General features: G+C 33.4%; 1 pseudogene; it reads left to right on the forward strand.

The window, feature by feature from the left end:
* Window positions 1-21,072: 21,072 nt before the first annotated feature.
* On the forward strand, window positions 21,073-21,578 carry LOC100951887 (annotated as a pseudogene).
* Window positions 21,579-26,328: the final 4,750 nt, after the last annotated feature.

Genomic DNA, 26,328 nt, shown 5'->3' on the forward strand with positions numbered 1-26,328 from the left:
AGGCATCTTTCCTCTTTCAAGTCCTAGCCAAGTGTAATTCTCAAGACCTCCCTGTTTACAGAATGGTATATAACCCCCTCCACAAAAGACCTGCACAAGACTTCCCACTTGGGTCTCCCTCCTCTGCCAGAGGCTCTAGTGCCTTTTATTCCTTCTGTATTCCTTTTTATGTAATAAATTCTATCTTATCACTGATCTGTGTGGTCCATGGATTCATTCTTGGAAAGGACCTACTGCAGAAAGAAATTCTGTCAACAATATCATATGAACAATTTGGCGGAGCAGAATCTCTCCAGATATGAGAGTGTATGCCATTTTTTTCTCTTTCATCATCTTCTGCTTGTTAATTAGAAAAGCTTGAACAAGACTTAAATACAAGCCCTAGAAACATAATTTTTCACCAAAATGTATATTTAAATTATTAAGTTCTGATCTTTGCAATGACAGCAGTAATTATATTATTTTATGTGAAATTTAAACAACAAACTTCATAATCAAGAAGAAAAAAAATTCCAAATTATGATTTTAAGTAATCTACAAACAGAGATTTTTATTTGAGAGGCAGTAACATTTTAAGTGAGGGACAAGAATATGGAAAGGGAATTTTTAAAATCCCAACAAAGACATTGGTGATTTAAGGCATTTCAAATGGGAGAGTATGCCAATTAATGTTTTTTTAAATTTAGAAATTCACAATAACATTACAGACAAATGGTCTCTCTAGTAATGGAAGATTTAATTCATATGATACTTAAAAATCTTAAACTGTGAAAACGTCTTCAGACAAAATATATTTGATTAGAATGATAAAATGAGATGAGTTCTTAAATGCTATTCCAATGATAAAATTTTAAAATCTTAGATTTTTGTTGTTTCTATATAGTATGTGCCCAATTAATGTTTATTGAGTGAATGAATAAGTCAGTAATGATTAAAGGCACTCCCAGGATGGAATTTTAAGAGCAGTTGAGAAATTAAAGCAACCTTTTCTTTGATAGAGTGGGATGCTGACTAGGAAAGCAGTAGGTTTCTATGTTAAAATTAGGTAATTTTTGACATTGAAGGAGAGAACTAATGGAGTTCCAAGAAGTAGTGAACGACTTTAATTTTTTTCCCAAAAAAAGATTTAAAAAATTGTAAATGAGTTTATCATTTTACTTGAGGTTTGGAGTACATATGTCCTCAATTAAAAGTTCAATTTATTGCAGCACATGCTATTAAGCTATATATTAAAGGATGGATGGCTAGATTGATGGGAGGATGAATAAAGGGAGAATTGTTTTAGTCACTTCTGCAAATAGTACCTTCTTTTACTGAAGCATTGTCAGATGATCGAAGATCTAGCACATTTTCTGTGGCTTTAAGTGTTCCTTTTCTTAGTATGGAATTAGGCAGTAGCTATGGAGAAGTTCAATCTCAGTTCTGTTAGCAAATATTCTTTCACTGTAAAAATGAACTTCTCTTTACTTCCATTGTCTTATAAACAGCATGGAATAGTTATACTAGATGACACTTTTCCTTTCTTTAAAGTACAATAATACTCTCCAAAATGCAGAAGTCTAAAACATTCGACCAAGTAAATGTTTTGCTTATGTTATCACAGGCTTAGTTAAAGAAACAATAATTTTAATATTTCTTCTCATTACTGTATAGAAAAGTAGAAACAAGTTTTTGTTTATTGCAAATATAGGAAATAGACTGATACTAAATTGAGAAAGTCACATGTGATATAAGGGAATTACTTCCTAAACCATCTTATCAAGAAGACAAGAACTTCACTATTTGAAAAAAGCAAATGTATGCAGGCTTGGAACCAATAATTTTACAAACTAATATGCATGTTATTATGCTACATAGCTCAATATACACACTATATGTGTATATATCTATATATATTCACATCTCTCTGTGCGTATATATATCTCTGTATGTGTATATATATAGATCATCCATTACTTTCATTTATTATAATGAAACACTTTACTGATACATGTATATCCTTCTCTTAGTATAGAATTAGGCAGTATCTGTAATTAGTTAATAGGTCTGCCTATGTCAGAATTTGATAATTAAGTAGTAATGATAATACCAATGTACACAGTATAGTTTTGCCAACATTTCGGTATGTTTTAAAAAGTATCTACATATTTAGTTTCATTGTATATTTGGCTTTTAGCTGGATGAAAGATTTACTCAACTTCATTTCATATTGGCACAGAAAATGTGTAAAACCACTAGAGGAACAATAGTGAAATTTGGGATTATATTTTGCATCAATTTTGAATATGAATTTAAATTTCAGATGATGTGGCTTCAGGTGAACTGAAAAGAAAGTTTGTGGAAAAAATGCATTTCCAAAGTTCAGTAAAGAATACAGCTGGTAAATAGAATAACTGCCCTCCAAAATATGCCCGTGTTCTAATCCTCAGAACAAAGAAGCATTATGGCTGCAGACAGTTTTAAGCTTGCTAAGCAGATGACCTTAAATAAAGACATTACCTTGGATTGTGTGGGTGGGCCTAATGTAATCAGAAGGGTACTTAAAGGTGGAAGAGGGAAGCAGAAGAGGTCAGAGAAAGTAAATGTGGCTATAGAAGAAGTCATTTGCAAGCTAAGCATTCACTTGCTTTTCTTTGTAATTCTATCTCATATATAAAATTATTTTCTTTTAACACATGTCCTTAGCATTGCATTTGCAAGATCTGTAGCAATCATAGCATGAGGCAGGAATCTGTTCATTTTCATTTCTATATAGTTAGTATCCACTGAATGTATATACCACAGTTTATGCATCCTAGTTTCGATGGATATTTGTAGTGTTTTCTGTCTGAGCCTGTTATAAATAATGCTTCTATGAATATATATACACACATATATATTATATATTGTTTAGAGAGAGAGAAAGGTAAGACAGAGATAAACATGTGTCTGTATTTCTTGCTATAGATTAGTGTCTTTAAAAGTTTTGGATATTTGTGATATGTCCCCCAAATTTTCCCTACTCCATCATTTCTCTCCTCTCATTCTGGGACATCAACTAAATACAAATCAGTCCTTCTCACTGTGAAGTTTGCCTCTTATGTTCTTTGATCCAAGATCAGGCTGCCGTAATAGTTGGGTTCTGAAGAAGGCCTGCTTTCTGGTTATAGGCAGCTGCCTTCTCTCCCCGTATCCTCTCGTGTCTAAGAGGAGGAGACACCTCTTTTGTGTCTCTTCTTACAAAGCCATGGATCTCATTCACCGGGGCTCCACACTTATGATCTAATTACCTCTGAAAGGTTCCACCTATGGAAACCTTCACGTTGAAGAATGAGCTTCAAAATGTGAATTTGAATATTATCCAAAGCTTTTTCTGCATCAATTGAGAGAATCATATGGTCTTTGTTTTTTATTTTATTTGTGTGATATATTATATTTATAGATTTACATATGTTGAATCAACCTTGTAACCCTGGGATAAAACCAGCTTGATCATGGTGTATAATTTTTTTTGATGTGTTGTTATATCCGTTTGCTAGGATCTTTCTGAGTATTTTGCATCAATATTCATTAATGATATTAGTCTATAGTTTTCTTTCTTTCTTGTTCCATTTCATTCAGGTTTTCATATTTCTGAGAATAGAGTTTTTTATAGTAAGCATAGGGGATTTTTTGAATGTCTGAGGTGTCTGTTGTTATTTCTCCTTTATTGTTTCTGATCGATGATATTAGAGATTTTATTTTTCTGTTTCTGGTTAGGTTAGCCAAAGGTTTATCAATTTTGTTAATCTTTTCAAAAAACCAAATTTTTGTTTTATTGATTTTCTGAGTAATTCTCTTGTTTTCAATTTCATTGAATTCTGCTCTAATTTTAGCTATTTCTTTTCTTCTGCTGGGTTTGGGGTTGGAATGTTCTTCCTTTCCCAGTTGCTTGAGATGACCCATTAAATTCTTGACTTCCTCTCTTTTTGTTTTCTTGATGAAGGCTTCTAATGCTATAAATTTCCCTCTTAGGACTGCCTTTGCAGCATGCCACAGGTTTTGATAATTTGTGTCTTCATTGTCATTTTGTTCTAAAAATTTGCTGATTTCCTTCTTAATCTCATCTTTGACCTAGCTGTCATTCAGCATAAGGTTGTTTAGTTTCCATAGCTTAGTTTGAGTATAAAGCTTCATATTGCTGTTGAGTTCAACTTTTATTCAGTGATAGTCTGAGAAGATACAAGGAATAATTTCTATTCTTTTAAGTTTGCTGAGATTAGACTTGTGTCCTAAGATATGATCTATTTTGGTGGCTGATCCATGGGCTGATGAGAAGAATGTATATTCAGTTTTGTTAGGATGAAATGTTCTGTAGATGTCATAAAACTGAACCAGTAACATAGCTAAGAAAAAAAGAGACACCAATTACACACCAAAAATTAGACACCAATTTATCCCTTCTGGTAGGCTCTGTTTATCCATCTTTTGTCTATTCTGTAAGTTTTAAAGGTAGTTAGAACTATTATTATTAATATCTGAAAATACAGTTTTGAGTTCTTTCTTCTCATTGTCAAAAGGGAAAACAAACATATAGAATATTCTATTGACTGGCCAGGTTAGTGTCCAGAAGATCATGGTCATTACTTGGTGATGTGGTACCCTTGGCTTTTATTCTTTCACTATTTATATCTAGAGGATTTGAGTTTATGTGATTTCCGTTACATGTGCTTATTTTCATAACTACTTTTCTTCCTAAGAATTTTTTTCCTTTGTAGTGATGCAAACTGAAATAAAATGAAATAAGAAACTACTGCTCCAAAAAAAAAAAAGACTGCTACTCTAGAAACATGAAATCAACAAAATATTTCATATTATAACCTGGAGAGTGTGCTGTTAATATGAATATGATGTTCTTTTTCCCAAAACATGTATGATTCCTTCCACTTAAAAAAAAGATCTTTATTTCACTGATGCAGTTATTGCATAAATACATGAAAATGTAAAAAAAATGAATTTGAGGGCAACACAAATATTCAATCCATAGCAAGAAGTGTACCCTGCACCCCTATCTTATCCTTAAATATTTAGTAGAATTCACTAATCAATCTATTTGTGCCTGGTGGTTTCTGTTTTGAAAGATTCTTAATTATTGAGTCAATTTATTTAATAGGTATGTGCATACAGGCTTATTCAGATTTTCTCTTTTATCTTGTGTGAGTTTTGGCAAATTGTGTCTTTAAAAAAATTGATCCAGTTCATCTAGGTTAACAAATTTGTGGGAATAGAATTGATCAGAGTATCTCTTTATTATTCCTTTGATGTCCATGGGGGTAAGTATTAGGTCCCATCTTTCATTTGTGATATTAGTAACTCGTGTCCTCTCTTTTTCATTGTTAGTTGCTTAGCTAGAGGCTTACAATGTTATTGGTCTTTTCAAAGAACTAGGAGTTGGTTTTGTTGATTTTCTTTATTGACCTCCTCTTTTTTATTTTATTGATTTCTCTCCTAATTTTTGTTATTTGTTTTATTCTGCTTGCCCTGAATTTAAATTTCTCTTCTTTTCCCAGTTTCCTAAAGTAGAAGCCTATATTACTGATTTTAGCGTTTTTCTAGTGCAGTCACTCAGTGCTATGTATTTCCTTTTAAGCACTGCTTTCATTGCATCCTGCGACTTTTGATGTTTAATTTTTACTTTCATTTAGTTCAAAATAGTTGGAAATTTCTCTTGAGATTTCTTTTTAAACTCATGTTTAATTTATAAGGGTACTGTTTTATTGCACGTGTTTTGTGATTTTCCATTTATTTTTCTGCTATTGATTTCTATTTTGATTCCTTTGTGATCTCGGAACAGACATTGTACGATTTCTAGTCTTTTCAACTTGTATAAGTGTGTTTTAGGGTTCAGAATATGGTCTAGCATAGTGAATGTTCCATGTGACCTTGAAAAGAATGCGTAATCAACTATTGTTGTGTGAAGTAGTATCAAGGAGTCAATATATCCAGTTGATTGATGGTGTTGTTGAATTCAACTGTGTCCATGTGGATTTTCTGCCTACAGAATGGAGGGGGTTAAAGTTTTCAACAATTATCAGTTTTTGACTCACTTATTTAACTCTCTATTTTTAGGTGCATCCATATAAGGATTGCTGTCTTTTTGGAATATTGACTTTTTCATCATTATGCAATGCCCCTCTCTATTCTTTTTTCTTTCTTTCTTTCTTTCTGTCTTTTTTTTTTTTTTTGCAGTTTTTTGGCCGGGGCTGGATTTGAACCCACCACCAAGATACAAAAAAACTTTAGGGAAAGCCTTCACCACAGATTGGTGGGGCACTGTCTGAGGTCAGCTTCTAGAGGGGTTGTCTCATTATTTCTCCATGGATTTATAATGAAAAGGAAGAAATCTCACTAATGGTCTTTTAAGGAAGGAAAATATTGGCCATGAAGAAGGAATCTAAGGGAGAGAAAGAGATATTTTTCATAGGACATTAAAACCTAAACTTCTCAAACCATCTATTTGAATGTGAATAATATAGATGTAAGTAATTTCTTTCTGAAACCAACTTGATTGCGACAGAGAACACAGAAAGTCGGAACGGAAGACCTCTTTCCTTATGCACAGCATAGGACGTAACTCTTATGATTTTCTTTTCTAGAGATTGATGAGAAAATTAACCTGAACCATTCTCCATCAAATTGAGCTCAGGAGTTTCCAAGTTAAGAATAAATACATAGGCTCATCACTTTTTTATTTGAGAATTATATACAGTTTAGAAAATTTCACACCAAAGGTGTGTTTTGTTTAAATCCTCATTCTTAAAACCTAGAATTTGAAGACTGTTGGAAAATACCAGATGAAAATATTTAAATTAAACCCAGAAGCTGTTCAGTGACCTATATAATAAGCAATTGGAAATAAAACAGAATTTTAATTTCTTCTAAATATTCAAGCGTGTAATTTTTAAATGCCATTTTAAAATCTACACCATTTGATAGCAATTGGGTTCTAATTGCACAAATGTATGTTCCAACACAGTTATTAAAAAAATCAATGATTGCCTGGGGTAGATAGTTATAATTTAAATCTATACAAATTAGTTACCATTGATCCAGTTGACAGTACATTTTTATTTTAATTGTCCTTGTTTGTTAGCCAAAGGGAATTTACAAAAATTTATAATCATAACTCAAGATATATACCATTGCCCTTTTAAAACAAGTACCATTAATTAGTATTGTCTAAGAATCATCTCTGTTTTACATTTATATAAGTAAATGCACTAGTGTTTTAAGGCAAAAAAATAGTCTCTTGATAGTTAATCATTATAAAGAAGTAGCTTAAAAATCTGAACTTTGTATTTAGCACAGTATATGATGACTTTTAAAGAAATGCTGTCATCAATTGACATAACTGAATTTTTTCGATGTTCACCTTGAGGCTTTTTTATTCATTCATGAAGATTTTTTCTGTATGGAATTCATTAGGTATATGTTCATCTTGAAAAGTAGTTGAGCAGCTTTTTCAGCTGATGGGAACCAAGGAAGCAATGAAGCACGATTTCTGAAGGTTGAATGTGTATCATTTCCATCTTGGTTCCTGGATCCAGTATCAAACACTATAATATTGATCCATCAGTGAAACTTAGAGAATAATTTCTAACAATGACCTCAGGACTGGTTGACGGTATAAAGGAATTAAACAAATATAAATCCCTCCTCCATCTGAGGTAATTGTTACTACCACAGAGTTGCATGGTATGCCAGGTACGGTGGCTCACACCTGTAATCCTAGCATTCTGGGAGGCTGAGGCAGGTGGGTTGCTTGAGCTCAGGAGTTTGAAAACAGCCTGAGAAAAAGCAAAAACCTATCTCTAAAAGAAAAACAGCCGGGCATTGTCATGGGCACCTATAGTCCCAGCTACTCAGGAGGCTGAGGCAAGAGAATCACTCGAGGCCAAGAGTTTAAGGTTGCTGTGAGCTGTGATCCCACAGCACTTTGCCAGGACAGCAAAGTGACACTTCTTCAAAAAAAAGAAGAAGAAGAAGAAGAGCTGGACCATATGATGTAATAATGAGTACACCGTGGCTTTGGAGTAGGAGAGAATAGATTCATATTTCAGCTCTATACTTAACAGCTAGATAAACTTACTTTGCTTTTCTCATCTATAGTATAGGATCTTGATCGTTTCTGCCCCACAGAGATGGTATGCAGGTTAAAATAAAATGTAATGGATGGAGCTTTTCATCTGATTGGGAAGGTAGGTATGTGACCTAGTTACTATGTATAAGACCAAGTGATATAAGTACAAACAGAAAATCAAACCAATGTGTTGTAGGAATACAGTTATGGGAATGGTTAATGCTGTACATGGGGCTAATTGACTTTCAGGAATCTGGAACACGAATGAGGTGAGAAGTGGTATTTTACTGGTAGAACTTGGTCATTTTTTCATAACCAGCTTTAACGGTTCCCTGATTTTATCTGAGATAGTCGATCTGCTTGTAGGAGTCAGGCATGCTCGGTTTTGGTGGTAGTTTTATGCAATTTTCACTTGTCCTAGCATCTTTCCACTTCAGATTCAAGATGATTTGTGAATCTTACCTATACAAAACTAATTTTCCAGCCTGATGAAAGCCTTAAGGGCAGTCTAAGACTTAAATTTGCTGAGGGCTTTTAATCAGTTTTTTTTCTCTGTAAAAAGATTAACTAGAAATTGGATATAAAGAAATGTAAATGCATTTGATGAACTTAACTTTCATTTCTCTAATCACAAATGTCATAATGATTTTCTGCTATAAATCAACATAAGTATTTTATGCTGCTTCCTTTCATCATAATTTTTAAGTGTCTAATGTTTCGGAAACTTATAAGTAAAATAATTTTTAAAATATATGTATAGAGACAAGGTTGGGCACTCATGTTTTTTTTTTAAAATAGGATGAGATAATATAATGAAACTTGAAGGAGAAGTGGCATTCAAGAAAGGAATTAAAGTAAGAATGAATACAAATTAGTTATCACAGATCAAGTTAAAACTCAAAATTTTAATCCTTCATGTTTATTAGTCAAATGCAGTCCCATACAATTATAGTCATGACTTAGGAAATACAATTGCTTTTCTAAAAAAAAAAAAAAAAAAACCATTGATTCATATTGTCTAAAATTTATTGCCATTTTATAATGTGTACACCTGTAATTGAACAGGACTTTGACAATTTTTAAATAAACAAATGGCTTCAAAAATCTGAACTTTATATTTTACCATAAAGCATAATAGACAATACTGGGCATAAATAATATAGGAAGAGGGGCTGTCAGGAGAACAGTTAAAGCTATAACATAGTTCAAAGAACAAATGAAATTGGCCATTGACTGTCTGGTTCAGGATGAGCTTCATCCATCCTCAGTGTCTTTTTTTAGTATTTGTATAATGGGTCGAATACTATGAGGGTTTTGTGATGAATAAAGGAAACGATGTGTAAAAAGCATGGTGAAGTAGATAAAGCATAGGGAAGGTCAGCGTGGCTACATCGAGGACCTAAGAGGAAAATCGTGTAGGTTTGGCAGAAACCAACAACCTGACCTCTGGAATCTGCCCCCTAAATGGCTGCATTTTCCTCTCTCTTCTGCTTTTGTCATGGTGCATTTTTTGTCTTCACATAACAGAAACGGTATTCGACCTCTTCTGGATAAGCTTTCCATCGTCTTTAAACTTAATTCAAATTCCCCATTCTAGTTTCCAAAGTTGAAAGGTATCTTCCCTATCTAACTGTTTGATCTCACCCAAACGTTTCCTTCTTGCTCACTGTGCCTTAGCAAAATCGGCTTTTAGTTCTGGTTCATACCTATCAAGGTCATTTCCACCACTGGACTTTTGCTTTAATGTGTACCAGGTTGGAATGTTTTCCCCCCGTTATCTCATGACTGACTTCTTGCCATTTAGAGCGGACATATTCTGGCAGGTGCTTTTTGTGATCATCTATTCTGAAATAGCCACTCAGTAACTATGAAATCTCCCCCCCATTTAATCATTTTAACAGCAAATACGACTAATTGCTATTTCCCTGATGTCTTGTTTATTGCCAAATTATTTGATTTTTTTCATCCACTAAAATGTAAGCACCGTGGTGGGAGGAGGAGATTTTTTTGTATCTTGCTTCCCAATGTGACCATAGAAACCTATAATAGCATTAGTATGTAGGAGATAATAAATATTTAAATGAATGAATGTTGGATAGATGAAAATATCGTGTTAAAGATTCATCTCCAGGCTCAGCCAAAGTTAGAGAGTAAGAGTATTAAATACAAAAGTTATTATGGCAATCATGGTATAAAATGATGAGATTCTGGAACATTGGGGCTTCTTAATCCCTTAAGAAACTAACAAAAGCTATTGGTCTTTCCTTGTGCATTTATATCGGTATCTACCCAAATAGGCACACTTGCTGTGCATTTGAAGATTCTCTATCACATTCCCATACATCCAAAGACCTTTGATTATAAAACCTAAGTCTATATTCTATCCCTTGCAATGGGAAGAGAAAGTAAAAGAAAAATTTAAGGGACATTAAAAAAAATAACATTCACATTACTAATTTGAGGAACAGTAGGAAGTAAGTATGCTGCCATAAAATAATGAATGAAGAAATGCAACTGTTATGTGTAAGATAGGACACTTTTGCATTGTGTGAGACACACTGGCAATTAGAATTAGAAAACTGCAATCTGGATGGAAATCTGGACTGGAGAGGGAGGTAGGTTCAGGCAATCAGTAGAAAAAAATTATTGAGATCATGATTTTCTTCCTTTCTTTTTTTTCTTGCTTTTCAAATGAGTTGGCATATAGAGAAACATATATTTAGGGGATTTTAAAAGAAAAGAACAATAAGGCTCAGTTCAGTGCCTGTGGCTCAAACGGCTAAGGCGCCAGCCACATACAACTGAGCTGGTGGTTTCAAATCCAGCCTGGGCCTGCCAAACAACAATGAGGACTGCAACCGAAAAATAGCCAGGTGTTGTGGAGGGCGCCTGTAATCCCACTTACTTGGGAGGTGGAGGTTGGAGACTTGCTTGAGCCCAGGAGTTGGAGGTTGCTGTGAGCTGTGATGTCACAGCTCTCTACCCAGGGTGACAGCTTGAGGCTCTGCCTCAAAAAAAAAGAAAAGAAAGAAAGAAAAGAACAATAAAAAGAGAAAGACTAAAACTCTGAAAAGTACGATGGAAGTAGAATAATTTATCAGCACAAAAATGAAAGACTAACAATCTTAAACACTGTTGTGGGTTACTGAGTGTACAAGTGTCAAAAATTGGGCACTTATGGAATCAATTGAAGAAAGAAAGAATGGACATGGCAAGTACTGGTTTCATTGATCAGTAAGTCTGAAGAAAATGTCCCAGAAGCTCAAGAAAGCAAGAATAAGTGAAATATTTGAGAGGCATGATGGTTTCAATGAGTTCATTAATAATCAAGGGAAGAAGAAAAATTAAGATCTGGACTAAGCTGCCTATTCAAGGCAGAGTAGGGAAAATTGATTTAACAAATAAAAGCCAATATGAGTTAGCCATAGAGAAGGAACAACAACTAACCCAGAGAACAGATATGTTGATAGGAGCCTGATTCTAATCTACTTTCTACATTTCGTATCCCCCTTTCCCATTTTTGGTTGGCTTTAAGGGTATCAAATATTGTAGATGAATCTGATGGCTAGAAGCTCCATTATACTGAGTACAGAAAGAAGGGAATTTACTATTAGGAGAAATAGTTTTCACGTAGTATAAGATAGAAAAGTATACGTTTTAATTGTATTGTTAGTATAATAGTATTGTATTTTATTGCATTGCTACTATAATAGCCCTTTCTAGGGCTATTGCTACACATAAGAAATGAAGCCAGAGCCTTCTAGAAATGGTAGATGAGCTCATTAAAGTCAATCTGCCAACTGAAATTGACTAATAATACCGAACAAAAATATTGAAAATATCTTCTTGAAGGCCAAAAACATCTGATTGAAGTAAAGAATGAAGGCCTATTGACACAAACCAGAGGTGCTTTTTATTCCTCTTTGACAGCAACAATTGGAAAATAATTTTAATTAGAAAATAAACTTTTAAAATGTTATATAATATCAGACCCAAATGGCTAACAGGTGTATGCCCTGAGATTTGGACTCATTTAGTCATTAGTAAAATGCAAACTAAACTATGAGATACTGTAATACTCTTGAAATAGCTAATATCAAAATTACTATAATATAAAATGTTAGCAAAATTACAGAAAAGGGGGATTCTCATTCATTGGCATTGGTTGCATTGGAAAATATTTTGGCATTATTACCTAGCAATTTCTGTCTAGAAATATGCCCAACAGAGATATATGCACATAGCAGCACACACATACATAAATGTTCATTCACACGTATTATTCATTATAGTGAGTTACTGGAAACAAAAAAAAAGCATCGATCAATAATCAAATGGATGGAAACCACTTTTTGTGTATGTATTCAATAAATACTACACAGTAATGAAAAGGAGACCTGTGGACACATGCAGCAACATAGATAAAACTTCCAGTTGTAGTGTTGAATGAAAGGAGGGAGATATAAATATTATATGATGTAATATTCCATGGACATAAATTTTGAAGTATAAGAAAATCGACAGCAGTATTTTCATTTGGTAAAAGTATAAAGAAAAGTAGGAAAATCATTATTTTGAAAATCAGAAGCATGGTTCCTTGCCAGATAAGAGTGACATGTGAGAGTGTAGGGACAGCTAGGATGTGGTAATGCTCCAAATCTGAACGGGAGGGTGGTTCCATGGGTGCTTGCTTTGCTTTGTGTTATATAATTGAGCTGTACATTTTGTGCAATATTTTGCACGAATATTACATTTATGACAATAAAATTTTTAAAGGCAAACTCGAGGAAAAAGTGTCATCACATGTATGAAGAACAGCAGAAAGTTATCTTGACAGACCAGCATCTTTTTGTCCCTTATATTTGGTAAAAGTTTAATATATTTCCAGAACTAGCACATAGAGCTTGAGAACAAGCAGAAACCCCAGAGATTATGAGTATCTCTGTGTTCCAGATGAGAAAACAAGGCCTAACAGGTTTGAATATGAGCTCAATGCCACATAACCAGCTGGAACTGAGAACCAGATCTTCTCTTCTGCCTGGGAGTACATAATTTCTTTTTTTACTATCCTTGTATTTCTTTAAACTTGGGTATTATAAAGATTTTAAAGATGCAATTTAAAAAATTTTCTCACCCATGGAAGAATGTTTATACCTTGAATCCATTTCTTATGATAGATAGATTAGTATCTTGAAACGGACTTTTAAAGGTACATTTTTGGGGTAATTTTTCTCTGAAACTTTTTTCCATTCGAAGTTAATGTACATCATGAAATATCTTCACCCAGCAAATCTTTTCAGAATTAATGGATGTGCAAACTGTCAGATGATGCACGTGAGTTAAATGCAGGCTTTTAAGTAAGTGGGTGAGTTACTGTCTGCTCACATCAAAGTACAAGATTATCCAAGGAACATTCATGAATGTTGACTCTTGCATTTACTAGCATCGATTTATCATTTATAAAATATAATGGGAAGATGTGTTCATGGCATATAGTTAGTTACATATTTCTTATTTTATAATTTTAAAAAGAACTTTATATAGTAGGCATTGATGACATACTTTAGAGATGTTTTTCTCCTTGCTCCCATGCAAAACCAACAGAAAGGAAGGAAGCTATTAATACATCCAATTCATTGAACAAATATTGAGATAGTGTCCAGTAAGGCGAGCTTTAAAGAGTTATACTAGCAGTGTTTAGAAGGTAATGATTTGATATTTGCATTTTCGAAATAAAGGTTTGGTTGTGCTGGTTCCTGATTTAATTCTGGTTCTCTGAGTGAATCTTAGTTTCTTATTATTCCAAAGCCATCTTTAGTACATGTGTATTCATCTGTTAAGTAATAATCAATTAGTGATGAAAACCAAAGCCCGGGGGGGGGGAGAGGAAATACACATACACAGTAGCAGTGTTAATATTCTTGGTTTAAAGGACATTTTCATGGGCTGAGTTTTGACTGCTCTGAATATTTAGAGGTATTTCTGCCTTTCATCATGCCAAAAAATGGGGAATTTTTCCTTTCACTGTTTTCTTCGGCTTTCACAACAACCCTGGATATTCATTGTCAATCTGACTGTTATCTTCTGTGTATTACAGCACCTAGAATGAAGCATTATGCTTTCAGAGTAATATGTTTATTCGGTTTAGCATTTCACCTCACTCTAAGTGGAGAGCTTATAATTACATTGCTCAATAGTTTGTCACAATGCTTAGAGGAATACTTTAACAAATTAAAGGGAAGCCAAAAACCTATCTCATTACTTAATGACACATTGTCTCCCAACTAATTCATCCTTGTTATAAAATAAGGGAAATTTTCTTTTCTTCTGGGATTGGTAATCAAGATGAGAAGAACAGATATGGAAGATTTGCTCTTACAAGGCACTGTGGGAAATAGAAGTAAAAGATACAGGGTTGATTTCAGTACATGTTATATTTCATTTAGACAAGAAGAACAATTAAGTACTATAATAATATGACATAACATTTAAATAATAATTAATGTTTATTACGATAAAGTTTAAAATATTTTAGTATTGTTATTAAAGGTCTATACATACATTTCACATGTATTCAAAAATTACAAATAAGTACAAATACAAATAAATAAAGAGGATTAAACTAAACTTCAGCTTTTCTCAGTACATCTATTGAACTGTCAATTGCTAAAAGTTTACTTAGTTAACTCTTATAATGCAATATTGAAACTCTGCCATTTTACAATTTTTCTTTATTCTTAGTGCATTTCTGATTTACAGCAAGCTTAGAAGATTGTTTTCATTCATAAAAATGAAAAAGTATTTAATATGTTTCTATGTGTGAAATGTTTCAAAAGGTAGACTATTGGATGTGAAAGAACTGCCTATCTGACAATGTCATTTGTAACTAGAATTTAACAAAAAAGCATAAATAATCTATTTTTAAGGGATAGAAATAATTTCTTTTTATCGCTGTATGTTTAGATCTGTGATCATATATTGAAATTCATGTTTTATAAACTAGAGGTACTTAAGGAATACCATTAGTTTTAAAATATAAATATTTTCTACATGGATATTCATAAATCCAAATGAAAGTTGTTACATGTGTATGTATTTATGAGCAAAAGCCACAGCTTATCATTCACTTTCCATAAACAAAAAAACTTTAATAATGTAATTGTTAAAAACAAATTTATAGAGCTCACATTTATGAATACTTTAAAATTAGCCATTCTAAAGCAAATATTATTATGTATGTCTAAGGCTTTAGTGGGGTGCAACTTACATTTCCTCCTGGGTAAAACATTTGATTCCATCATTTCCATACTACATAAATGAAAAGGAGTTATAATAATTGTGCATCGCAACATGAAAGTAGGTCTCAAGGAAACAGAGCAATCAGTTCTTTAATTTGGCTTGAAATAAATTAGAACTTTCCAGTAATTCTCATGTATATGAGAAATACTTTTCTCAAAAATAAGCAAGTATTTAAAGTAAATTTCCGTGATAAAAAACAATGGCAGAATAGAGCAAAGAATGAGAAATGTATCTTATTTATTGAACATGCATCTACAAAATGGAAAAAATCTCATATATTATAAAGGGGACATGGCATCAGTTTCTCCTCTCTTGGTCAACTGGACAGGAATGCTCAGGAAAGCAACTTCTCTGCAATCATTTAACACATGTATTGATGGTCTGCCATGCATGCAGCACTTGGCTTTGAGGCAGCAGAGGACACTTAGAAATATAATACCAAGTCCTTTTCCACAAGGAGTGTCAATCTAGATTGGGTATAAGTCATGACAATGGATGATAAATCACTGCCCAAGAACAAATAATAAAACTCGACAGCAATATGAAGAATGGCTGCAAACACTATGTGATAAGTGATGTAGGCAATATGTACTCTAGAAGTTCCAAGAAGGAAAATGTCATTCTTGGCTGGTTATGCATTATGATCAATTCTGGAACATTGACCAACATTTATTATATAAAGTTATTTGCAACTATATATGTCATTTATATCTTTGTAGACATAAAGAGGTTTCATTAAAAATAAAGTATCTGGTTTGATATTGTACATAGGACAACTTAGCCTCTGTGTTTTGCTAAATTCTTGAGTATTTATTAAATGTGTGTATTTTGTGGTTACTCTTCTCATTCATATTGATAAAATATAAGGAAAATATTTAACACTACCTTTTTTGGATAACTTGATTATATTTAATTATGGAAATGCTATTTTATGTTCTTGATCTCAGTGTCTCTTTTATTTCACTGTTAGCTTTTTTTCATATTTTTAAAAGGGAGTTATAAATGAGTTCAAGGAGGGGAAGAAATCCACATGGTGCTATATTTCTAACTAGAGGATGTGATTCTCATTTATGGAGATATCTCTAATAGAAGGGTAGATTTGAAATGATATATGAAATCTCACTTTCTTTAACATCTGAACTCTATAGTTGTTCTTCTTTTTGAAAATCCATTCACTGAAATTTTTTGTTGTTTTGTATTGATTGCATGATGTTAATACTCACCATCCACACACTAGAGTTGAAATATCTATTTTGCTCATACACTTATTCTTACTGTCCTACAGAAGTTTAAGCTCTTAACCGAAGCTGCTAAAGATTCTTACTTATTTAGTGCAAGAAATAATTTTCTTTTTGAGATAGAGTCTCACTATGTCACCCTAGGTAGAGTGCTGTGGCATCACAGCTCACAGCAACCTCAAACCTTTGGGCTTAAGCGATTCTCTTGCTTCAGCTTCCCAAGTAGCTGGGACTATAGGAGCCTGTTGCAGTTGTCATTGTCATTTAGCTGGCCCAGGCTGGGTTAGAACTGGCCAGCCTCCATGTATGTGGCCGGCACCGTAACCACTGGGCTATGGGCACCGAGCTGCAAGAAATAATTCTGATAAAGTCTTCTAAAGAATTTAAAGCTGTTTGTTTAAAAAGGCAAATACTAAAGAATTGTGCATCATTAATATTTTCAGGATATGTAAGCTTTATAATTTTCGGCTCCTTAGGAAATAACAGAAATATCTCTGCTTGTTATAAACAAGTAGAATCTACATTTTAGGGAATATTAAGCCTTAATTGAATATCCCTCACAAATTGAGACTAAAGGGATTTTTGTCTTTCCTACAGAGGGTGTCAATTCTGGGCTGGAGGAAGAACATGCAGAGCCTTTAGTGAGATACAATCTAAACATAGTTGATCATGCTTATGTTAAATCCTACCTCCAAATTCTCACCCACTGCATGATCTAGTTCATATTAGTTAACCTGCCCTAGCTTTTGTTTTCCCATGTGTAAATAAGGATAGATTGCCAAGGTATCAGGGCTTATTGAGAGAATTAAGTATTTGTCGATATGAAAAGTAACACCTTTGTTCATTTACTAAACAGATGTTTGTCAAGTATCTCCTGAAAATACAATGGTGAACAGAAACAGACATCGCCTCAGTCCTCAAGAAGAGAGCTGATGGATAGATGTGATTGTCCATGACTGTGAGGAAACAGAAGCAAGAACTTGCCTAAAGTCACGCAAGCCTTTAATTTCACATGTTTACAGAGACTGAGAGAGACCTTGAGTATTTCCACATACTGTAATAGCTTTATTGAAATACCATAAAAAATACCTATTTTGAGTGTATAGTTCAAGTTGTGCAATAATTGCCCTAATCAAATTTTAGATTATTTCTGCTACCTTAAAAAGAAACATCCATCCCATTTATAATTACTCCCAGTCCCAGGAAACCACTAATCTTTCTGTCTCTATGTGTTTACCATTTAGGGACATTTAATGTAAGTGGAGTCAGACGAGTAGTCTTTATATCTGGCTTCATGTAGTATTTCATTGTATGGGTCTCCATTTTTCCATATATGTTTGAAATTTTTTAAAATACAGAAATGTCAAAACATGACTACAAAAAACCATAGTACAATTTAAATGCTTTATTATAACAAAGTAATGTCTTTGATATTATTAGAAAAATGTAGTGACTTTGTGTTTATATGGATAACTGTGTTTCTTTTTTTACATCAAAAGTCTGAACTTGAAACCTGAGGTGTAAATACCTGCCCATTCCCTGCGTACACATACTATTATGTCCTGATTCGTTATTTAACATTTGGCATGTAATAGCTGGGAGCCAAATAACTTGTATGAATGCATGTGGAGTTTGTATCATTTAATATTCATAACAATCCCATAGGATGGGTTTTGTTAACTCTAGAATCAGTGACTTCCTTGGCTACCAGTGCTAGCCACTGGTTAAGTATGTGATATTGGTTAAGAAACTTTAGTACCAGTGCTTCAGTATCCACTGTTAAAACCCAAGAATAAAAATAAAATCTAAGAAAGTGTTTATTGCAAAGATTAAATTATACATATATAAAAATTCTTGGAATACAGAAAGAGCAATGCTAGCATCAGCTACTATTAAGAGAAAAGTAACTGTGCTTAGTAGTGAAATACCTTTGTCTTAAGTAATGCTGTAATTAAATACTATGACCAGAATTCCAACATACACAACATGACTCTAGACATCAATGGCCTCCTAGATGATGGAGGAAAGAGTAGAGTCCAGATCAGGGAGGTGAAATGAAATCCGTGTTTTTTTCCTTAGACTGGATAACAAACTACTTTTCAAATATTGCATATGCACAATATAATGGCCAGTGAATCCAAAGGGTTACTAAAATATAAGCATAATAGCATACAATGTCCTCCAATTAAGTCCACAAACTCGCTACCATGTGCTTACATTGGCAGCACTATACAAATAACTCATTAGGGTTTCATAACCTTGGTGTATCAATGTCGCACAATTGTGTTCATGTTGACATGTGGTGGTGTCTTGGTGAGTATCATTCATTACTGTTGTTGCGTGTCTTTGTGTGCCCTCTCGAGAATGTTAGAGGTTGAAATAGACCAACAAACAAACATTTTTAAATTTCTTGTTAAACTTGGCAAGAGTGGAAGTGAAATCAAAGACATGCTACCCAAGTTTATAGGGATCATTCCATGAATAAAATGACAGTGTGCAAATCAATTAAATGTTTTTATGAGAAGGGAGAAAGCCTGACTGATAAAGAGAGGTCAAGGTGGCCAGTAACAAGCAGAACTGATGAAAATATTGCAAACATTTGTTGAATTGTGCATTAAAATCACTGACTGACTATGAGAAACACAGTAATTAAATGCATTGGAACACCATCCCTACTTGCCCGAACTGGCCCCCAAGGAATTTTTTTCTTTACCCAAAGATAAAGAAAATATTGAAAGGAATACATTTTGATGACATTTAGGACATCAAGGGTAATATGACAACAGCTTTGATGTTAATTCCAAGAAGAGTTCCAAAATTGCTTTAAAGAGTGTACTAGGCACTGGTGTAAGTGCATAGCTTCCCAAGGGGAGTATTTCGAAAGTGACCATAGTATTAGTCAACAATAAGGCACAGGGCAATATTTCTCGGGCAACTTCACCAATTTAATTGTCAGGCCACATGTGCTTAAATTTGATGGGGTTTGGATTGACAATATTGGATTCTGGTGATATTATTGATACTGTTTTTGGTTGTATTATTGAGATTATATAAAGCTACTTTATACTAAGGGAACTTGAATCTGTGGAAATAATGTAACAAATTTTTACTTGAGCAGTGGTAAATGGTGAATTATCTATTTATACAGAATACTTCTGCATTGGATTTCCACCTATAGTTTTAACTGATTGTAAATGCGATTTATAACCTCTTCAGTTTGGTCAGAGTTCTCCAAAATAATTTAGCATAATTTTTATTAGAAAATACTTTATGAATGACAATATATTCTCTAATCTGTGCATGCTCAAACCAAGACTCATTTTGACAATAGTAATTCCCTTCCAAAGAGAAGTACTCCTATAAGGAGTTATTACGTAGCTTTGCCATATTGCTTTCTATTTTTGAAAGTGGATAATAATAATTATTTTCATGTATATTTAGGTCAAATTTTAATTTTCATGGCATGTTTAGTCCAAATTTAGTCCAAATATTGGGCATGAGTAGGGCAATCACTGATGTAGTCTATTTTTTAAATAACAAATTGTATTGTTTGGAGACGTTTCAGGTTTACAGCAAAACGGAGTGGGAAATACAGAGTCCCCATATACCTACTATCCCTATCTATTTTTCACTGGCCAATATTGTCTCTGAATCAGATAAAAATGAGTGTCTCTTACCTAAATTATTGTTTATAAAAAATGTAATCATGGCAGTTGACTTCACTGTGATTTTGCTATTCATACACATTTCTGAATTTTAAAAGAAACTTGATTATTTCTTAAATAAAATTATTATTGTGGTATCCTGATTTGTTAACAATTATGTCCTTAGTTGATCCATGAGCCATTTTCCTACTTTAATTCAAAACCTGTATCAAATTGGAGCAAGAAAATATAGTTAGGTAGAATAAACAATATTTAACAGCACAAAAAATGTCTATAATCAACAATAAGTTAGGGTATATTTTAAAATAATTAAAAGGGTGGAATTGGAATGTTCCTAACACATTGAAATGGTAAATGCCTGAGATGATGGGTACCCCAATTACCCTGATTAGATCAATTCACATTGTTTGTCTGTATTAAAACACCACATGTACCCTATAAAGATATACAACTATTATGTACCCATAGTAATTAAATATAAAAAATTCACTATAAAAATGTGCATTGTACCAAAAAAGAGATAATGATAACCAACACATGCAAATATGCTGAAAATCATTCAGTTGAAAGCATTTTAGCATAATGAGCTACAACTACAACCTACTAGACTGAATAAAATTAAATAGACTAACCATGTGTTGGTCAGAAAAAGGAACAAATGGGATTCTTACATACTGCTGGAAGGAATGTAAAATACTATAACCACTTTGGAAAAGAGTTCAGTAATTTTTTAAAAAATATTAAACATGCGAGCCAAATCCTACAGAAAGGTATGAAGGATTGGAGACTCCGTGTTGACCCAGTACACCAGCACAAAAGTGGAATTGAATCTTCTCTAAAGGAGACCAAGGGATTTTCGGACAAACTCCATAATGAAATTAGTAGGACTTTGGAAAAGATTGGCAGCTGAGAAAATTATATCAACAACCAACTGGAACACTTGGTTCAGAAATATCGTGCAGCTCAAACCTAGCTGAGGGAGGCAAAGGAACAATACCAGCAGGGAAATGGAGGAATAACTGAAAGGACTAGACTCCTGTCTGAGGTTACAGAAGAATTAGAAAAGGCAAAACAAGAAACGGCAGAAAAGGGCAGCAGCAAGGCTGATGGTGCTCCTTTGGTGAAAATTAAACAGAATTGAAGAAAGAAACTGTTCAGATGGACATTAGAATTGGTATGGTGGAACACACATTACTCCAGTCAAAACTGAAGAAGTCCAATGTGACCTTGGACGTGCCTGCAACAGTTATTCCAGAGTCAGCAGTAGGCTTTTATTAAAGCATACTGTTTCATGCTTCTGATTAATTTTTTTATATCAAATTATATTTCATGTAATAGAGATTTCAAAACACCCATCTATACCTTAAAGCATGTTGAATAGGTATTTTTTACATATATACACTCATAGCATATCATGGTGATTATTATGGTTAAAGCCTTTATAAACGTAAACATAAATGAATATGTTTAATAAAATAATAAAAAATTCTGACTTAAAAAAATTAAACATGCATCTATTATACAATCTGGCTTTAACCAAGGGAAATGAAAATATCTTCCACACAAAGACTTATACACAAATGCACACAGCAGCTTTGCCTGTAATAGGTAAAAACTAGAAGCTTCCAAAGTGTCTAACAAGTGTGTGGATAAACTCACTGTGGTACATCTGCACAATGGAATACTAATCAACAATAAAAAGGAATGAACTATCAATACACCTAACAATATGCATGTATCTCATAATAATTATAATGGGAGAAAACCCAGACAAATATTTTATACTGTATGATTACATTTATATAAATTGTTGCAAAATGAAACTAACTGGAGAGACAGACAGTAAACCAGCGGGTTGTCTGGGTCTGAGGTGTATGTGTGTGTGAATGTGTGTCTATCTGTGTATGAGGAGAAGTGCAAAAGGGGTAGGGTAGATCATCATGGAGCATAAGACAACTTCGGGATATGATAGAAATGTTTATTATCTTAATTGTGATAATGGGTGTATACTTATGTCTAAATTCATCAAATTACACACTTTAACTATGTCCAGTTTATTATACATCAAATATATCACAATAAAATTATTTTTTTGTTTCGGATTGATGTCAGGGCACAAACAATTAGGTTACAATGTTTGCATTTGTTAGGTATAGTCCTTGTTGTAGTTGTGTCCCACACCCAGGAGGGGCGCCATATACACTTACATTGTGCCCATTAACTGGGAGAACACCAATCACCCTCTGTCCAGCCCCGTTCACCCCTCCATTTCCCTTCCACTGCCCTGAATTGAATTGAGTTTTTCTCTTTTGTGGGCATGTATTAGATCATCTACTGGCTTCATATGAGTATTGAGTACACTGGATACTTGCTTTTCTACTCTTGTGATACTTTACTAAGAAGAATGTGTTTCAGCTCCATCCAGGTTAATTCAAAAGACATAAAGTCTTTATCTTTTCTTACGGCTAAATAGTACTCTGTGATATACATATACCACAGTTTGTTAATCCATTCCTGGGTTGATGGGAAATTTAGGTTGTTTACACATATTGACAATTGTATATTGAGCTGTGATAAATAACCTAGTGTAAATGTCCTTATGATAAAATGATTTTTTTCTTCTGGAAAGATGTCTAGTAACGGGACTGCGAGATCAAATGGGAGGTCAATTTTGAGTTCTTTGAGGTTTCTCTGCACTTTTTTCCAAAGAGGCTGTATTAGTTTGCAGTCCCACCAACAGCGTAAAAGTATTTCCTTCTCCTCACATTGCACCAGCATCCTTAGCTTTGGGACTTTGTGATGTGGGCTGTTCTCACTGGAGTTAGGTGCTATCTCAGAGTTATTTTGACTTGCCTTTATCTGATGATTACAGATGTTGAGCATTTTTTCATACGTTTGTTAGCCATTTGTCTATTCTCTTCAGAGAAAGTTTTGTACATGTCTCTTGTCGGTGATAGATGAATTGTTTGCTCCTTTTTTTGTAGATTCTAGTTACCAACCCTTTGTCAAATAAATAACATGCAAATATTTTTCCCATTCTGAAGGTTTTCTGTTTGCTTTACTTGTGTGTCCTTAGCTGTGCAGAAGCTTTTCAGCCTAATTATGTCCCATTTGTTTATTTTTGTTGTTGTGATTGCCACTGAAGTCTTCAAAAAATCTTTCCCCAGTCCAACATCCTTAAGAGATTTTCCTTTATTTTCTTCTAGGTTTTTTATTGTTTCATGCCTTACATTTAACAGCCACACATTAAAAAAAATGTATACATCACAATCAAGTAGGCTTTATATCAGGGATGCAAGGTTGGTTAAGCATATGCAAATACATAAATGTAATTCACCATATCAATAGAAGCAAAAACAAAGGCCATATGCTCCTCTCAATAGATGCAGAGAAAGCACTGGACAAAATTCAGCATCCTTTTCTAATAAGAACACTTAAGAAAATAGGCATAGGTGGCACATTTCTTAGACTGATTGAAGTCATCTATGATAAACCCACAGCCAGTATCATACTGAATGGAATAAAACTGAAAGCTTTTCCACTTAGAACTGGTACCAAACAAAGATGTCCACTATCACCAGTACTATTTAACATAGTGCTGGAAGTTCTAGCCAATGCAATCAGGCAAGAGAAAGATATAAAGGGCATCCAAATGGGGGCAAAGAAGGTCAAAGTCTCGCTCTTTGCCTATGATAATGGTCTTATACTTAGAGAATGCCAGAGACTCAACCACAAGACTCCTGGAAGTGATTAACAATTATAGTAAGGTCTCAGGGTATAAAATCAATGTCCACAAATCAGTAGCCTTTGAACATGCCAATAATAGCCAAGTTGAGAAGTATATCAAGGACACAATTCCTTCATAGTAACTTCAAAGAAAATGAAATACCTAGGAATATACCTAACAAGAATTTCCTTGCAAGAAGGAAATAAAAAGTAAATAAGGAAAGTAAAGGAAAAAAATATAAAACAAGGAAAAGACATGTTCTAACATGCAAAATATAAATATAAATATAAATCTTCTAAAATCATTCATTCAATGAACCTACAGAAGAAATACTTATTAAGAAAGTTGAAACATTTTTAAAATGAGAAAATATATATATGTCCTTGAAAAGAATTTGAGTAATGATTCCACTTACTATAAAATAAAACTTAAGTTAAATATATTGTGAATGCCTAAAAAGGAATTCTATACTGTAAAAGGAAATAAAACCAAGAATACATATTATCATAGATCTATCTGCATCTGAATGAACAGCCTCAAACAACATCTGAAAAAAAAAATGGAGAAAAAAATAAAAAACTAAATTATCAAATGTACTTGGAGATTGTTAATGCTTCTATCTCAAAGCATAAACGATCAAGCAAAAAAGCAATTAGTAGAGATCTTGAAGACATGAATAACACGATTTAATTTTCAGATGTGTATAGAACTCTTCACAGGAAATATTGGAAAAGTTACAAAACCATGAGGCCGTAAGGAAACCTTAATGAAATCTAAGTGATTAATATCAGTATCATCTTCTCAGATACAATGAAGCAAAGTAGAAATTAGTAACAAAATGTTAGTTCACACATAGTATGTTTTTGAGAAATATTAGATTATATTCCAAAGTCATTTTTTAATTAAAAATGAAATCATAAAAGAATTCAAGACATATGTAGACCTGAATAGCAAAATACTACATGCAAAAGACACAACTACAAATCCAGAGAGAGGGAACTTAAGCTTCCAATTCACTGTTGGCAAACAAGATTTAAAATGAATGAACTGAAAATACATGATTTCAAGGAGCTTGATAGCATGCAAGAGGTAAAACTATCAAAAAATCTAAAAAAAGGAAAAGTACAGAAATGAAAGTGACTAATGTTAATAAGAAAAGGTTACACTTTGGAAAGATGAATAGAGTGCACAGACTTTACAGTGTAGTCAAGAAAAAACAAGGGGATATAAAATAAACAAAACACAGAATAAGAAAGAAAAACTGTATATGCAATAAAAAATCGAGACAATAACTGCATGTGTGGACATATACTGAAGTAGTTGAAAGTGTGTTTGAACTATATTATCTCCTAGAAAAATGTAAAAGATCAAAATGGATGAAAGAGGAAATACAGAACTTTAATAGGCCAATAAGAATCAAAGCAATTGAAATGGTTGGTAAGCCTTATTCCCTCAAAAAAAAAAAAAAATCTCTAAGACTGAATAGTTTAACATGTGAGTTCTAACAAACTTTCAAGGAACAGTTATTATTTTTTTTTTTCTTATCTCATGGAGCAGAATACAAAAACACGAGCACATTTTCCCAGCTCGTTGTATGAAGATAGTGCAATCTTGATTTCAAAATCAAATAAGGGCTTGGCGCCTGTGGCTCAAGCGGCTAAGGTGCCAGCCACATATACCTGAGCTGGCAGGTTCAAATCCAGCCTGGGCCTGCCAAATGACAATGATGGCTGCAACCAAAAAATAGCCAGGTTTTGTGGTGGGTGCCTGTAGTCCCAGCTACTTGGAGGGCAGAATCACTTGAGCCCAGGAGTTGGAGGTTGCTGTGAGTTGTGATGCCATAGCACTGTACCCAGGGTGACGGCTTGAGGTCCTGTCTCAAAAAAAATAAAAAATCAAATGAGGACAATTTCAAATAATAAAATCAATACCCCTGTTTTCTTATAAATATAGATTCCAATATCCTTGGACAAAATATTAACAAACCAAATCTAATAGTGTATTAAAAAGTAATGCAACATAATCAACTAGGGTTATCTCAGAAATGCAACACAGTCCAGTATCAGAAAACCTATCAATATTTTTATATGTAATTCATATAAATATTTCAACCAACATAGAATAAATATTTTGATAGCTCTTAACCGATTTAAAATTAAACTCCTATCAAGTCAACAATACAGAAAAAGGAACTTCCTTATCTTGTAAATTTGTATTCTAACATGTTACAGCACATATTATACTTTCCAGAGTAACTTTAACACATATTCTTTAAGATTTAGAAAAAATCAGGAGTGTCTA

The sequence above is a fragment of the Otolemur garnettii genome, unplaced genomic scaffold, assembly GCF_000181295.1.
Source record: "Otolemur garnettii isolate 467f Iridium unplaced genomic scaffold, OtoGar3 scaffold00072, whole genome shotgun sequence".
NCBI classification, from domain to species: domain Eukaryota; kingdom Metazoa; phylum Chordata; class Mammalia; order Primates; family Galagidae; genus Otolemur; species Otolemur garnettii.